Below are 6348 nucleotides of genomic sequence, written 5' to 3' on the forward strand. Positions count from 1 at the left end.
GGAGTCGACTCGCTCGATCTGGAGTCGACTCGGCTGCAGCAGGAGTCGACTCATGCTTTTCTGGAGTCGGCTCGGCAACTGTTCCAGATTTGAATTAAAGTGCTCTTCTCGACTGGGAGTCGACTCGACTTAACCCGGAGTCGACTCCCCAAAGTCTGGAGCTGACCTGGCACTTTTGGAGTCGGCTCATCCCAAGGAATCCATGGATGCATTTTTCAAGTTTGCTCACTCGAGTCGACTCGTGAATTCTGGAAGTCGACTCGGCACTCAGAGTCCGAACTCCCGAGCTTCTGTCTTTTGGCTCGTGCTGTCTTGGAGTCGACTCGGACTGTTCTGGAGTCGACTCGGCTCTCAGTATCCGAAAAGCAGTCTTCTGTCTTTTTGGGGTAGCGCTGCCTTGGAGTCGACTCGAACTGTCTTGGAGTCGACTCGCCTCTCAGAGACAAAAATACTGTCTTCTGTCTTTTTTGGGGTCGCGCTGTCTCGGAGTCGACTCGGCCTTTGCGGGAGTCGACTCGGCTCTTAGTGTCCGAAAATTGCTCTCTGACTTTTGCCTTGTATTACACTGAGAGTCGACTCTCGCTTCCTTTGGAGTCGACCTGCCAACCATCGGAGTCGACTCGCATTCCTCAGGAGTCGACTCGGCTCTCAGGGTCCAACATTGTTGACCACCTAATGGATTTTGATGAATACAAAACACGAGAGTATAATTTCATTTATCTTAACAATTTAATTTAGGATTTCATGTGTTTAATTAAGAATATTGTTAAGAAATGTCTAGGCAAGTTCCCATAATTTTTATGAATTTATTGAAGAATTTTTGAGTTGAAGAAAACAGATCAGGGACAGCCGAGACGTCTCCGGGTTGTCTCAGAGACGTCTCTGGCACAAACAGGAAGAACTGGCACGTCTGGAGACGTCCCCGGTACCTGCGGAGTCGTCCCCGCAAGTAAAAAGCAGACCAGCGGAGTCGTCCCCTAGATAGCGGAGACGGCTCTCTCAGGGTTTTCCAGAGAATGATTTTTTCGGAGATAAGGCAGCGGAGACGTCCCCTGAAAAAGCGGAGTCATCCCCATGCAAAAAGCGCAAACAAGCGGAGACATCCCCGTAAAGCACGGAGACGTCCCCGGAGCGCGGAGTCATCCCCGAAGCAGCGGAGTCATCCCCATGCAAAAAGCGCAAACAAGCGGAGACGTCCCCATAAAGCGCGGAGACGTCCCCGGAGCGCGGAGTCATCCCCGAAGCAGCGGAGTCATCCCCATGCAAAAAGCGCAAACAAGCGGAGACGTCCCCGTAAAGCGCGGAGACGTCCCCGGAGCGCCTGGGACGCGACTAACAACTTTTTCAGGTTTGATTTGAATTTCAAACGTCTCTTTTTTTGTGTCTAACGGCTATATTTGCTTTTTGGGCTATAAAAGGGACCTCTTAAGTGCTTCTCAACATCTTCTTACCAACCCAATACAAGATCATTCAAGAGAGAAGAGAGAAAAAGAGGTTCAAGGGAGTTAGTGCATTCAAGTGAAGAAATCAAGCGCGTTCAAGTTTTCCAACAGATTTCGTGCTCAACTACTCTCTCCCGTTTGGCATTCAAAGCTCACATTCAAGCCAACGCGATCCACATCGGAAGAACCATCATCTCCCACGCTTCCAACGGCTAAAAGGGTTCTTGCGAGTTCTATTGTTTATATTGTTATATTTGCTTGTTTAAGAAGCTTTGATTTGTTTTAAACCTTTATTCTAATATCTTGTAACTTGATTCAATCAATGGATTGAATCAAGGGGTTAAGGTTTGTTGGTGAGCCAAAGGGAAAAACCAACGTTGTAAGATTGTGGTTGGTGAGCCTTTGGAAAAACCAACCGGGTTGGATTGTGAGCCCGTGAAAACAATCGGTTGGTTCGAGTCGGTGAGCCTGTGAAAACCGACCGAGTTTGTTATGATCTCGTAAAACAACAAGTTGGGTTGTGAGCTTGTAAAACAACCGGCTGTAATCTGTAGGATTATAGTGAAATTCCCAAGAGGTCTTGGGGAGTGGATGTAGGTGCTGGGGTGCACCGAACCACTATATGTTTGTTGTGTTTGTAATGCTTCTTGTCATTGTCTAACTAACACACTTACTTACTTAGATAAATTGCTTGCTTAACTCTTATCCGCGCATCCTTTAGTTGCAAGCATATTCAATCAAGTCACGTTCTATACATCAAACTGTTGCTAAGTTTAACTTTCACTGTGCATCTGTACAACTTAGCATAGTTAATCAAAAAGTTTCAAAAGCAATATAAAAGTTTTTAAAAGACCCAATTCACCCCCCCTCTTGGGTTGTATCTACTGGGCAACAAACATACATTCTCTGTCTTTCTGTCTGTAACCCCCTGGAGTCGACTCATACTACTCTGGAGTCGACTCGGCAAGCATCGAAGCTGACTCGCGCTCTTCAGGAGTCGACTCGTTGACAGGTTTTGAGTTGTATCTTTCTGTTCGTCTGTCTGTTCTCAGTCGGAGTCGACTCGTAATGTCCCGGAGTCGACTCGAGCCTGTGCCAGTGCTTCTGATACGCTTGGAGTCGACTCGAAATATCCTGGAGTCGACTCGAGTCTCAGACTTTGGTTCACATTGACTTCTTAACTTATCCAAATTGTCTTGAACCAAATCTAGAGACACTTAGCCATAAATTTACAAGGATATCACTGAAACACTAGATTGAATTCATTAGTAAACATAAGATATACTCAAATGCTTTGAGCTCATCAAAATCAAATAGGGTTATAATCAATCACTCCACATAAAGGTTTTGGATTGTGAGCCTAGAAAACAATCCAACTGTAATCCGAGGAATTATAGTAAATTTTCAAGAAGAGGCTTGGGAAGTGGATGTAGATGCTTGGGGTGCACCGAACCACTATACATTGTCTTGTTTGTGTTGTGCTTGTTCTTGTATTTATTCTTGCTTTATATTTGATTCTTGCTCTAGGGTAAGTTCACACAAGTAACTTAAAAAAGCTTCAACCGCTCTTAATAAGAAAATTTTTAAAACACCAAAAATTTAGAAAAACCTAATTCACCCTTCCTCTTGGATTGTCACCTTGGACAACAAGTGGTATCAGAGCAGGTGCTCTAAGGTTAATTGTTGATCTCATGATCAAGAGCCAAAGATCATGACAACTCAAATAGATAGTTTCTAGGAGAGGGATAATTAATTGATAGACCTCCACTATTTAATGGCATAAACTACACATATTGGAAAACACGCATGCACATTTTCATTCAAGCACATGACTACGATCTATGGAATATCATAATCAATGGGCTACACACAAACATCAATCATAATAAGAAAATAGCTCAGCAAAATGCAAAAGCTATGAATATTCTATATTGTGCATTAGATGATAATGAACTTAATTGCATATCTTTTTGCACAACCGCTAAGAAAATATGGAATATGCTTGAAGTCAAATATAAATGCACTAACAAATATGAAACATCATGTGTAGAAGAAGAGCAGTATCATATTGCAAATCCATGCTTCATGGCACATGAAAATGAGATACATGAGGTACATGTTGATACATTTAATGAACTTCATGATGTCTTTTCTGATTTGTATTTAGAATAATAAAAAACTTATTTGTAAGAACAAGAACTTGAAGAATGAAACTCAAATCCTAATAGATGAAAAACTGAAACTAACTAATAAAACTGAAATCTTAATTAAAGAAAATAAAAAACTAAATCAAAGAAATCAACTTCTCACTAAGAGCCATGATAGACTTAAGAAGAACAATGAATTGCTTTCAGAAGATAATAAAAAATTAACTAAAGAAGTTGATAATTTGAAACCTATTGTTAAAAGATTCACTCTCAGCTCTGAAAAACTGAATTTAATAATAGAAAACTCAAGGGCTGTATATAACAAAGCTGGAGTAGGATATCAACCTTGGTACATCCAAAAATCTTTCAAGAATATGTTTGTTAAATCCTCTTTTATCCATCCTAAAATAGTTTTTCACAAATCTGGTAAAATTAATAAACAGAAATTGAAAACTGAAAATTCATTATCTGTTAAATCTTTATTGTTTAAATTTAACAAGAGCATGCAGAAGTATATTTACTTGTAATCCTAAAAACTGCAAACTAATAAATAAAATGGCAATTAAGAGAATATAGGTTCCAAAAGGAACAATTATTGCAAATCTGCAAGGACCCAAAAAGGCTTGGGTCCCCAAGTTGAAAATCTGATTATTTTTCAGCAAGCGTGTCTAGCTACCCAAGGCTCCAATGAAAGATGTTATCTGGACAATGGGTGTTCTAGACACATGTTAAAGAATGAAACTTAAAATGTGATTAAGAAAAGCAATTAAAATGAAAGAAATAAATTCAAATCCCTCCATCTTTCTTTTTTTTTTTTACTTTACTTATCGATGGATAATTTGCTAATGCTTAATCTATTTTCTTAGAATAACTCCTTGAATTCTTTATATGCTTGATTGAGAGTTGTTTTAATATCCATAGCATCATCTTCTATTGAACATAGACATATGATTATGTACTTAGTATACTCCTGAAAAACATAATTTATGAATACTAAAACTAAAAAAATTTATTTTGGCATAGTAAAATTAACTCATGCTAGTATGGACTTAATTTCGAAAGACATTATCATTAGTATACTTAGATTAATTTCTGCAAAGTCAAAGTTTGCTATGCATGTCATTTAGGAAAACAAACTAGAATCATTTCTAAATCTAAAAATATTATTTTTACCTTTTAGTCTTTGAAAATTCTCCATAAGAACTTATTTGGATCCCTAGAATTGTGAACCTAGGAGATAAGTGTTAAGTGCACATTTGTGCACATTTTAGCACTCTTTTGGACCTAATTTTCTAAAGTTCTCCTGCATATAACGCTTAAAAAAATGTAATTCTTTATTTTGGTTTTCGTACTATAAGTAAAGGTCTTTCCGGGCCAAGCCTACTTGAAAACCTAGGTCACTCCTTATCTTTACACTACATCATCACGATTCATCCCTATTGTTATGGACAGAAGTTCATCTCAACCAATTGCGATGACCCAATCAAATTGTTTTCATGCTCATTTCGCCTATTCCCAACAGCTATAAAATTAATTCTTAATAATGATATTTATCCCTATTCATGGCTGAAAACACTGTTCATATGAACAGTGTTTGAGATGATACTGTTCATATGAACAGTGTTACGTGAAAACACTGTTCATATGAATAGTGTTACGTAAAAATACTGTTCATATGAACAGTGTTACGAAAAATATACTAATGTTCACTGTTCTTCTTCTTCCTCCTGCAGTGTTCCAGCCGGATCAGCCTTCCCGAGTCCCTGCTTCATCTGCAACGCCCGCGTCTCCAGCATCCCAGATTGCCTTCCATTCCGGCGGCCGTTTCGAATGCAGCACCTTCCATTCATGCTGTATCGCGGTCAGCCTTCTGCATCAGGCGTTCGTCCGCGTCGCTGCCAGCGCCGTCCCCGCATCTTCACCGCGTCCATGCCACATATCGCGATCGCTTTCCGCATCAGGCATCTGCCCGCATCCCCACCTTCTCACAGCAAGCTGTCAGCCCAATCTCCGCGATCAGACGCCTTCCCAAGCGACTTCAAGGGCCTATAAGAGAGGAGAGTTCTCGGCTGGGTAAAGGGGAGGGGGGAGGAAACAGAGAGGGAGGAGGGGAGCGCTCGATTGTGGGCCAAAGAAACAGGGAAAGGGAAGCTCTGTTCCAAAGAAAAAAAAAAGAGTTTTGAGTTTGTGCTCTATTTTCAAACAGAGCACGTTGGTGTTCTTCTTTTTCTTTTTATTTTTTTTGTTTTATTTTAATTAAGAGCAGTGTTGTTTTTAATTTTAATTAAGAGTTTTATTTGTAACTCTTTCTGTTGTAATTTTACTGGAGAGTTTTATTTTAAGAGCTTTAGATTTGCAATTTTAACTTATGTTTTTCACATTCTATAATTTTTCTTTTCATGCAATATATGAAATTCGCTCTCATGCAATCTAGGTTCCAGGTTTTAATCTTCTTAATCACTATTTTCATCCATGCCAAAGTTTTTCTTTGAATAGTTAAATATTTCATGAAATTTATAAATGCTCTTCGATTTCTAAGTACTTGTCTTTTCTTTATTTTAAAAATAATGAAGATTCTCTGGTAGACCAGAAAATCAGTCAACATCCCCGACGAAATAAATTTCTTCTATCATTCAAAAATCGATTTCAAATCCGAGTGAATGTTTTAATTTTTATGCAACTCCAATTGCCTCCCTGTGGATCGATCTCTTACGACCACTATTCTTCGAGTAGAAAAGGTAAGAGTAAAATTAAATTAA

This window comes from Phoenix dactylifera, unplaced genomic scaffold (assembly GCF_009389715.1).
Source record: "Phoenix dactylifera cultivar Barhee BC4 unplaced genomic scaffold, palm_55x_up_171113_PBpolish2nd_filt_p 000377F, whole genome shotgun sequence".
In the NCBI taxonomy this organism is placed as follows: domain Eukaryota; kingdom Viridiplantae; phylum Streptophyta; class Magnoliopsida; order Arecales; family Arecaceae; genus Phoenix; species Phoenix dactylifera.